Raw genomic sequence first — 12,192 nt, forward strand, 5'->3', positions numbered from 1 at the left:
CCTTAAATAGATTAATTAGAACTAGATATTGCCCAAAAAAGCATCGAGCAAATCTATTATGCTCAATAAAAAATCTGGAGGCAGTAGGTATGCTTTCCTCGACATCTTAGCAGATATAGTGAGAGTATGTAAGGATGTAGAGAATAATTGAATGGAACAACTGATTATTGACTAAAAAGAGAAGATTTTCGATGACAGATGCGACGGAAAGCAACAAGAACGAAGATGTTGTTTGCAATTTTCCTTTTACCAGCAAAATTATTTAATTAACTTTTTTAGTTTCACCATTAATATATGTATTCTTAGTAGGCCTAAAGAAGTCCAGCTATATTGTCCATACGTAGCCCATCGTTTTTTTTTTGCAAAACGTAGTCCATCTTCTTTTTATTTGGGAAATCTGTTAATAATAAATTCTTTTACATTAGAATATTCAAACATTGACATTTTATTAATACATAATAGGTTTTTCATATATATAAAAAAGCATATTAAAACAATTACGTAATGCAAAATTTTATTTGGTTGAGTAAAATAATATTTATTTACAATCATATTAAAAATATGAAACCTCAAACTTTTTTATTTGACAGATAATTTATTTTCAAAGAAAAAGGAATATAATCAATAGCAATTGGATTTCAGCTTAAGGTATCTGAAAAAAAAACAACCACATAACGAATTTGCAGACTTGTATCATCGTCTAATACTCGTCAAAACACCGTGTACACACAACTTCATTACAATAAATATGCCATTGTTTATTACTAATAATAAAAATATTCAAAATATAAAATTTTACAATTCGCACCACGGATGTGTCATATATATTAGAAAGCCAATTTTACATAATATTTACACTTTCTTTTAAAACTATATTAAAAACAACTATAACTTAATATTATTAAAAAATTACTACTACACATTTCCAAAATATATATTTTTAAAAAAACTGGTACTTACAACTAAAAAAACTTATATAAAAATTTATGTAATATATATACATAAAAATTAAGCATAATTTAATTAATATATATTAAATTATATCAAAAATATCTCGCGGTATACCGCGGGTTAAAACCTAGTTTTATTTAGATTAGTAATTTCTACAAAATTGTGAATACATATTCTATAGTTTCCTTTTTTTCTACGTACTTTATAATACATTTTCTAACATTTACTCTTGTTCTATAATTATTAGAATGCATATTCTTAAATTTTTGGAGATTGTATATAAAAATTAGAAAATGCGTTCCACATAATTTCTAATTTCTCTAATAAAAAGGAAATAAAATCTAAAACTAAGGAAATCAAATATATTCTACACAAAAAAAGGAAATCAAATATATGCATTTGATTAAGTTTACACTTATTAGAAGTTGTGTTCCAAAAATTTTATATTTTTTTGTACCTAACCTCATATATTTCACTTCTCTTCATTTCCTTCTTTCTTCAGCTATTCTTCTTCTTCCTTCTTTCTTCTTCCTATATTCTTCTTCTTATTCATGATCCTCACCTTCTAGAATTTATTTCACTGTGAGTGGGACAGAAAAATATGTTACAGATCTATGTAACATGTGGTGTATGGAGATCCTTTGATAATGAGTGGAAGTTTATTGTTGATGAAGAAAAACGTGCTAGGTTACTCACCTTCCAATTTACAAAAACTCATGAAGACCTATATATGATTGTTTCAAAAGACTACACCATAGAACAAACTATGGTTGATGTGGAATTCACCTATCAATCATAGATCTCGACGTTTATTCTATAATTGTGTTCCTTCAAAGAAAACAAAAATCTGTAGGACACCTTCAGCCAGGAAAATTGGACAGCTCATTATGCATAGATATGAGGGTGTGATGGAAGGGCCTAAACCAAATGAGATTATTAATATTTTGCGCACAGAGTGTGGATGCGACCTATCTTATTCACAAGCTTGGGAGTCTTGTGAGTATGCTATTAACGAGATTAGAGGAATACTTAAAATACCAAAATACTTGCATATGATTGATAGCAGTATTTTCACCTAGGGTATCAATTCCTTATGCAGTTGTAGTACAAAGGGTTATCAATCCAAATAGTTGTTATGCTAGCAGATAAGATGTGATCAGAACAATGCAAGTCAAGCCAAGTAATGATAGGGGTTTTGTCTAATAACCTAAGGAGAACATAAATGAAGAGAATAAAACAGGAACAACTCTACCTAAGTACATGATGTAAGCAATCGAGTATTGGAACGAGTAGGTGATCGAATAACAGAAAAGTCAAGAACACAATGATAACCAACTCGAGGATATACACGAAACCAATGATCGAGTACCGGTTCGGGTAAAGGGTCGGGTTGATGTAAAAACTGAAACAATCAAAATGCAAAAGTTCCTAAGGATGAGGTAATCGGTTCATAAGTATTCCTAATCAATTTAGAACATTTTACAAGCCTCAAGCAGTATATTCCCTAGACAGTGGACCTCTAACCCTTGCTAATTCATTCTCATGGTAGAAACAATCAACCTTAATCACTTCTTTGCCCAACTCTCGTTGGAGAAACATTACCAAGCAGGCAATAAAATCTGATCTACTAATGTCAATGAATTCCTTACTCATTTAATCACTTAGGTTAAGTGAATAGATCTCTAGCATTAGTTGGTTCAAACATTTCAACAAACATCTCTCGATGGCAAAACACCCTAGATTAAATCTCAACCTCTCGGTATGAAACTAGCATTAAGAACACTAATCTAGAAGGGAATTTTAATTAGAACAATCAGTCCAAAACATCCTAATCGATTAAAAACACTCACTAACATATCCCATCCCTAGAAACTTTGGTTCACTACTCAGATCTCATGATAAACAACATACAAGCATAAACGAGTGAGAATTGAATCAAATAAAAAATATTGAAAAGGAGACAAAAACGTAAAACAGAATCGCTATGAAAAAGGGAGTGAATATCAAATCCCATCAAAACTTGTTAAGTGTAAAATCGCTCTCTCTCTCTCTATCTCTCTCTCTCTCTCTCTCTCTCTCTCTATCTCTCTCTCTCTCTCTCTCTCTCCGTAGCTCTCGCTCTCTGGTTCATGAGTGACTGTCGCTTTTTTGGGTGAGAGAATATGAGGAGGTTTATATATGGAAACCCTTTGGACCTGGCCGTCCAGCTCTGTTCGATTGTCTACACGAGGCTAGGGTCGGGTACCTCTTTGGGTTAGACTTTGGGTTGTTCCTCTTGCACTCAGATCCTCTTGATCGGGTTCAGGTCTGGACTATTCTTCTCACACGATCGCTCTATCGGGCACATGCTCGGGTTTCACTTCACTTCTGTTCTTTTGAGGCTCCAAAGCACATGTTTTCATCCAAAAGGCACAAATGCAACAATGCAGCATCCTAAATAACCTAAATGCCAATTCCTAAGGTTAAGGACCTAAAAATGCAAAACATGAATAAAGATATGCCTAAGAAAGTGTAAAATAAAGAGTTATCAATGCTACAACAAGCTAATCCTTGTACATATACGAATTTTGAAACTGATTGCGATGGTAGATTTAAGTATCTATTTATTTCTTTTGGTCGATCAATAAGAGGGTTCTACAAGGCCGCTCGGAGAGTTATTGTAGTTGATGGAACATTTTTGGCGAGTAAATACAAGGGAGTTCTACTACTGGCTACAGAGGTTGACGATAACTCTAATTTATATCCGATTGCATTTAGGATTATTGATTCAGAGAATGATCTTTCATGTGCGTGGTTTTTAATGCAACTTAAGTTTGTGATAGCGGACGAGGAAGACATCCATCGATTGGTACAACAATTGCTAACATTTACCCATTGGCTAGACATGGTATTTGCATCCCCCACTTGCTAAATAATGTGATAACATATCATCATGGACAAGGTTTGGTCGGTCAAGTTGCTGAAGCTTCCAAAGCATATAGGGTTAGTGAATTTGAAAGATTATTCACACTGATTTCTAACATTAGCCTGACGGTTGGAAAATATCTGTAGGATGTTGATGTGAAAAAATGGGCTATATGTCAGTTTCCTGGATATAGGTATGACAAAAGAACCACCAACGCTGCTGAATCAATAAATTCAGCACTGAGATCGCCTAGAGAGTATCCAATAATTTCTTTGTTAGATAGCATGAGAAAAATGTAAATCGCTCAAACACTATCCAATTACCAGATACAAATTTCAAGTTAAAAGTGATCAATCTGACTACGTCGTTGACTTGGAAAGAAGAACATGTTCATGTGGGAAGTTTGACTTACAAAAAATTCCTTGTCGTCATGCCATAAAAGCAGCTTTTGCTATAGGCAAAGATCTATACGAATTTACTGATGAAGTGTATACCACTACTGCTTGAATTATTTGAGGAAACAATTAATCCAATAGGTCTTCCTGAAGATGAATGACGTGTCCCAGAAAATGTCCAAAATGCAAAAGTGCTACCACCTGAAACACGAGGAGGTCTTGATAAACAAAGAAAATGCAGACATGAAACAGTTGAAGACAAAATACGATCGTCCCAAGGGTCGAAGAGGCATAGATGCATTCGTTGTGGTCAAGAAGGACAGAACAAGGCGACATGTGATATAGCGATATAATAAGGGAAAATGACACCCACACCCACTTTCTCCTAAAGTATTGTCACAAAAACCCACTTTCCACTCATGGTATACTTTTCCAAGTTCTTTGCTTATGTGTCCACTTTCCTTTTACATTTTTGCCCTTACTAACAACTTACCTCTCTTTCTCTCCTTCTTTTCTCTCTTTTTCTCTTCTTTTTTGTTGTTAACACTTTAACCTTTTTTTAGTAACTTTAGTTGTTGACAAACAAAAAAAAGTTAACCTTATACCCTAAATATTAGATCCTAACACCACATAGACACTAAATCCATATAAGCCCAAAAACGTAAACCTTATACCCTAAATCTTAAATCCTAAACCCTAAACCATACACCTTGAACCCTAAATCCTAAACCATGAATTAAAAATATAGACACATCATCCACATACCTAAACCTAAACTTTTAACCTTAACCCCTAAATCCTACACCTTGAACCTTAGACAATACAACTTGAACTCAAAACATAGACATTGAATCTATATACCATCTAAAGTCTAAACCCTAAACTATGGTGATGTTTGAACATGCAACAAACTTGTCAATAAATTTCATCTGGATTGCTTGTCCACGTGGTCAGAGTTTGGTGGATAGGCTTAGAGATTAATAATGACCATGTTTGTTGTGTAGTATGCTTCTAGTGACACTTCTAAGTTCTAATATCTCTAATTCTAGCTTAAAAATAGTACAAAAACATTTGGCTAAAAGACATCTAAGTGGCTAAACTATAGTGATGTTTGAACATGCAACAAACTTGTCAATAAATTTCATCTGGATTGCTTGTCCACGTGGTCAGAATTTGGTGGATAGGCTTTGAGATTAATAATGACCATGTTTATTGTGTAGTATGCTTCTAGTGACACTTCTAAGTTCTAATATACCTACTTCTAGCTGAAAAATAGTACAAAAACATTTAGCTAAAAGAAATCTATGTGGCTAATTTATCTTGGACAAATTTCTGCTCATGTAAAGAATGAGCAAGATATTATAAGATAAGTATCCATAACTACTAATCCACATGATTGATATTCAATGTTCTAAATAAATCAATGTTGTTAATTTTTATTTTGTTTATTAACCACTTATGAGTGTATATGTTTCTGGACCAACACAAAATATGAAGCAAGGAGCTCATGGTGTCTATGGATTTAATTGTGTGGATGTTGTATGATGATTCTTTGGTCTGTCTACATTGGTATCCACAAAAAAATATCCACATGATCACATCCATAGCCACCATTCAACTGCTATTCTTCAGCTTAATGTCTAGATATGCTTTGTAAATCCATGGAGACCTATCCATAGTTTTTCTATCCACTAAACTTTTTTTTTTTTTTTTTAAAGTGAATAGTTTTGGTTTTAGGTTCAAGGGTTTATGTTCTAGGATTTAAAATTTAGAATTAAAGGGTTTTGTACTTATTTGGTCTATGTTGTGTTATGGATAATATGCTATGGATAAAGATCTAACCAAATTTATGTATGTATATTTTGTATGAATAAACACAAGTAACTATCTATTAACAATACTGCAATTGATTATCCACTTATAATTGAACAAATGTTCAACGACTGATGGATACTGTATAATCTAAAAATTCATAAAAAATATAGCAATATGTATCTTAAAATGTAAAAAATATATAATCATAATATATTTTATATAAATAAATAGAAAATTTATTTTATGATAACAAATAAATATATTTTACTTTGTTAAAGTGTTAACAACAAAAAAGAAGAGAAAAAGAGAGAAAAAATGAGAGAAAGAGAGGTAAGTTGTTAGTAAGAGCAAAAATGTAAAAGGAAAGTGGACACATAAGCAAAAAACTTGGGAAAGTATACCATGAGTGGAAAGTGGGTTTTTGTGACAGAACTCACAACATTTTCCCATATAATAACGGTTTGTACAACAATGCAATATATATTCTCAATTGCTATTTCATTTCAGTTTAATGTAGTCAACGGTTTTTTTTTATTTTTCACGGTCAGTGCTGTTCCTACGATCGTTGGGGATAAGAAGGTGTTTCTCGTATGTTTACTGGAGACAAGAAGACGATTTTAGATTTTTGTTTCAAGTTTTTTTTCATCTCTCGTTCCCAATCCTTGAGACTTCAACATGTTTTGATTTTTATATTCATAATCCAGACTTAGTAATGATTTTGATTCAAATATTAGGCCAGCCAAAACAAGATAATACTATAAGTTCCCTAATTTTCACCTACTTAGCAAAATACAGAAGCAAACATGCACATGATAGAAAATCTTAAGCCAACTTAATCATGATAAAACAAAGAACTCATGACTGAATCATTTGTCTCTGTTTTGATGCAGATAACGATAGGAGGAGTTAAACAATTCGAAAAATTAAGATATTTGGTGGAACTATTAACAGCAACTGTACAAAAGCACAGGAAAAAGCGGATCATGATTTGGATTTGCGGTTTAAAAGTTACCACCAATTTCCCAGAACCTATCTGAAATGGATAACATTTAACTTTTTTGAAAACAAAGAAATCATGACTGAAGCATTTGTCTCTGTCTTGATCCAGAGAATGATAGGAGAAGTAAAATATGAAAGTGACTAAATTATAAAATGAATTTCAGTTGTTCTTTGAAAGATCACTAAAATATAAGATAATAAAAGCATTGTCTATAATCTCAATCAATAATCTCTACCACATCAGAATCTAATTGTGGAGGCTCATATTTTGCCATTCGGTCAATGAAACAGGATCAGATGCTGCTTCTCATAGATCAATTGCAAATCTTCTGACATGCTATCATCGTCAAATGTCTCGATGGGCAGACCCAAAAAATGGCACTCTATGTATTTGAGCGCATACACCCCACAATCACTTTTTGATTTGTTGAGTCCAGGCAGCACAAACACATGAACGAGGTTATATGGAGAACATAGTGGACACTTCCCGTCTGATTTTGTGTGAATTTCCTTGACAATCCGATAAATGGCGTATGCAAATGGATCAACTTTTTTTCGTTGTTGATGACCAGCACAATCAAATATTTCAATTGTTCTTTGAATGAAGTTGATTAACGAAGAGTGGAGCATAAATACAGTCAAAATCTGATCTCCAATATTTTCTTGTCTTACCATGAGAAGGTAACTCACAATTGGCATACACTTGAATCAAACTACTCCAGTTGTGGCCTCGGTTATTGTTCAAAAACTTTAAGTATTTGTTTTTGAGTCGTATGCTAAACATACCGTACATGAAACCGACACGAGCTAACTTCAACTGGCCTAATGATGATTTCTACCTAAATAAATACATTTTCGCATGCATATCCTGAAAAGAAATATTGAATCGTAATATAACCAGTGACTATGATATGTTTGTAACATTAACTAATGTAAAATTAATGACAATTTTTAAAGCTAACCTCGTTGCCAAGCCATTTGTTCCATAAGAGTCGACCGAGCAATTCTTTATCAATAACAAACACCAATTCAACATCTTTGTCATTTTTACCGGCGTCTGGAATATTTTTACCTGCATTTTCAAAATTGATTTGTTCTCTCTAGGACCAGCTTGGGGTCTATTGGGGTGGTTAGCGGTGGACTAGTGGGGTCCACGTGATGGGTTGTCACATAACTTTTCCTAAAGCAAATTTTGTGTAGGATCGAACTCGGGTACTTGTGATGGTTGAGAAAGATGTCCCATGGATTTATGTAAGAATTCTTGTGTACCCAAACTAAAGTGTAAACGATCATCATCTAAAGACATTTCGTCCTGCCATCGGAAAAGATGAACCAAAACATTTTAACAAGATTTACATAAATACATAAATGCTATGCCTAATTATACAAATACCTACTCACAGATTTGGATCTAATTTACAAACTTATAGAAACAGAATAGATAAAAGCAAAAGAAACATGTCACAATAAGCAAAGTAAATCGAGAAAATTGGGATCTATCTCTTAAATACCACATATTTACTTGGCTGATCTGTTGGATTGGACGGTTGCATGGTTGTGGATCTCCTTTTGAGTCTTGTAGTTTGATAACAGAATTTTCACACTGGGTATCAATTCCCTATGTAGTTGTAGTATAAGGGTTATCAATCCAAATGGTTGTTATGCTAGCAGATAAGATATGATCAGAACAGAGCAAGTCAAGCCAAGCAATAGCGATGGGATTTTTCTAAAAATCTAAAATAAGCAAAAGTAAATAAAAGAACAAGAACCTCATGACCTAAGTACTCGATGCAAGCATTCAGGTACATTATCGGGTGGAGTGATTGTATCAAGTAGACAAGGATTAACAGCTTGAAGGTATACACGAAGCTGGTGATCGAGTACCAGTTCGGGTAAGGGGTCGAGTTATAGAATAAAATTAAACAATCAAGATGTGAAAGCTCCTAAGGATGGGGTAATTGACTCATAAGTGCTCCTGACCAATTTGGGATGTTCTACATGTCTCAAGCAAATATTTCCTAGACAATGAATCTCTTAACTATTGCTAAAACACTCTCGTGATAGAAACAATCAACCTTAGTCACATCCCTACCCAACTCTCGTTGGAGAAACATGACCAAACAGGCATTACAATCCGACTCATTATTGTCAATAAACTCCGTACACATCTAATCTCTTAGGCTAAGTGGGTAATTTTTTAGCATTGATTGATTCAAGCATTTCAACAACATCTCTCGATGGCAAAACACCCTAGATCTAATCTCAACCTCTCGGTCTGAAAATAACATTAAGAACATCAATCTAGAAAGGAATTTCTATAAAGTAAACATTCAAGCTAAGATATCCAAACCAATCAAGAACACATATTTGTCTATCCCATCCTTAGAAACTTTGATTCACTATTCAGATCTCATGGTAAAAAGCATAAAAGCACAAATGAAAGAAAATTGCATTGTATTGAAAATAAGATGAAAGTAATAGAGTGAGAATCAAAACTAAAAAGAATAGCAAAAGAAGCAAAATCAAATCCTAACAAAGTACAAAAAGTGTTTGAGTCGCTCAATCTCTCTCTCAGAAGCTCACGCTCTCTGTTCTGAGTATCTGCCGCGTGATAGGGCGAGAGGAAGAAGAGGAGGGTTTATATATGGAAACCCTTTTAACCTAGCTGTCAATTTCTGCACGAGGGTCTGCTCGAGGCGGTGCACGAGGTTCAAGTTGGGTAGTTCCTCGGGTAGGGCTTCGGGTTGTTCTTCCTGGTCTTAGATCCTCTTTGATTGGGTTGAGGTTCAGATTGTTATTCTTGCATGATCACTCCTTCGGGTACATGCTCGGGTTTTACCTTATTCTTCCCCATTTTGGGCTCCAAAGCACCTGTTTTCATCCAAAATACACAAATGCAACAATGCAGCACCATAAATGGTCTAAATGCAAATTCCTACAGTTAAGGACCTAAAAATGCTAAGGTTACGATATATATAATGCAAAATATGTACAAAAAAAAGTGTCTAAAACATGTAAACTAGTGATATATCATCCTCTAATTTTCCTAGTCGTGCTTCAAACTTATCAAACTAAGCATCAAACTTCTCAAAAGAAGCATCAAACAGTCCTTTAAGAAAGAACTTCGTTTCTTCATTTATAGCTACATGAGTTGCAGCTGCTACTCTTTGACAAAGCAATTTCTTTTTGCGTGTCTCTGCTTCGCGATCAGGCTGTCTTTTCTTACTCCTCTTCAAACTGGAGACATGGTTTGCTTCATAATTCATATGAGGGTGCTCATTCCCAACTTCAGTTACCTCCTTCTCACCTTTGATATTTGCACATTCTCAATATTGTTGCCTTCTATATCATCAGCTTCTATATCAGCAAAGGTTTCCAAAATCTTCCCCTGATATAATCATATCAATCACATAATATATTTTACCATCTTTGATTTCATCCGGCCATACAAATTTTGCACCTCATTTCCTGAATAAGAAATGAATGAATAAACAACAGCCTACAAAACAGAAAAAAAATTCAAAAAATCAGTGTAGATAATCGTATGTGAAAAGTAAAGTAACATTGCATGTTGTGACATAATTGGAGATCTAGCAACAAAAATAAAGTAACACTTTAATATGATAGAGTCCAAACGAAATTGACACAAATAAAGAGTAAAAAAAATCCAGGGCTATGTTTCGGAAAGATAATCAACACGATCGAGCATGCCTATATATTAATTTAGGAAAATATTTTTAAAATGGAAAGTATATCTAAAATATCTACCTTGTAATTTCATAGAGAGACTACAGTCCAAATAATCTTGTTAAATGTGCAAATAAGATAACCTTATGACAAGTTAACTTGTAATGTGAAAATTCCACCGAATGTAGTCTCTAAGTAGCATAAATATAGTAAAAACACTTAATTTGGGAAGAATCATAAACTCACATTTGACTTAAATGTGCTCTCCACAAAAATGATGTCCTCATATGAAACCTTTGTTGCGCCTTTCCAATTAGATCATTGAGGAGCTTCCATCAATTCACTGTTAATTTTTTCTCCCAAGAATGATCCATTGTCTGGAATTGCTTCCCTCACCCATATCTGAAGTGCATCTGAGAATCCATCCAATACATATTTCAAATCACATCTTGTTTTCACAATACAATTTAATAGATAATCATAAGTTTTAAGACCCCACAGATAATTACGAACATTACCAAGATTCATTACCATCTTGATGTAGAAATGATCGATTTTTTCGTATCACCCTTAGCCACGACCAACCCACCTATCACATAAATATAGACGAAACGAATTCTATCCTCCGGAGTCCACTTCATAAATCTTCTATGTCATCCAACAACTTCTTTATGCAAATCTGTCCATCTGTCTTCAACAATTTACTCCAAAATCTATTATCATCTTTCCAATTCTCATAATCACACCTTCCATCATCAATGTATTTGAGTCTTTACTGAATAAAAATTTTGGAGTGAAAATCTAAGTGGTTTTCGTCCAAACACAAAACATAACTCATGCTTTTTTCTTTGTTACCAATTGCCTACACATGATGCTGTGTATTAAGCGAACTGAATAACCTAATTTATTTTCGTGTATTGCAAAGACATGAGGGAACACTGGATCTCTCTTCACTTCATCATACACTGATTGATGACAATGCTTCTTTTATTTTGCTCAAAAGAGACATTTTGCAGCTGTTATTTATCTTTTCCACTAGTGGCTCTTTTCCATCTTTAAATAAACGTTTTGGACATTCATTTTCCATGTCTGTACAAAAGCAATGCACACACTTAAAATATATCAGGCACTGTGTGAACAAGTTATTTACGTATTACCAATAGCAAAACAAACTCTTTTCATGAAATAAATCAAAAACTAAGCAACTGAAGCGTAACTACACCTAATACAATGAATCAAAGCAACCTGAGTACTACAAATAATAAGTCTAACTCATGCAAAGAAATCGAAGCTACCAAAATCAATTTTAATCTGTTTGAAACCTAAATTTTTCCTAGAATACAAAGCTCTGAATATTTATAAACCAGAAAACTATTAAGAAACGCCTGCTCCACCTTCCAATAACAGAGAATTAATAAAATTCTGATCGAGGTTCTGTTC

At 33.6% G+C, this 12,192-nt stretch overlaps 1 pseudogene; it reads right to left on the reverse strand.

Annotated features, from left to right (window-relative positions):
• LOC109133302 lies at positions 10,137-11,505 on the reverse strand (annotated as a pseudogene).

Source organism: Camelina sativa, chromosome 6 (genome assembly GCF_000633955.1).
Source record: "Camelina sativa cultivar DH55 chromosome 6, Cs, whole genome shotgun sequence".
In the NCBI taxonomy this organism is placed as follows: domain Eukaryota; kingdom Viridiplantae; phylum Streptophyta; class Magnoliopsida; order Brassicales; family Brassicaceae; genus Camelina; species Camelina sativa.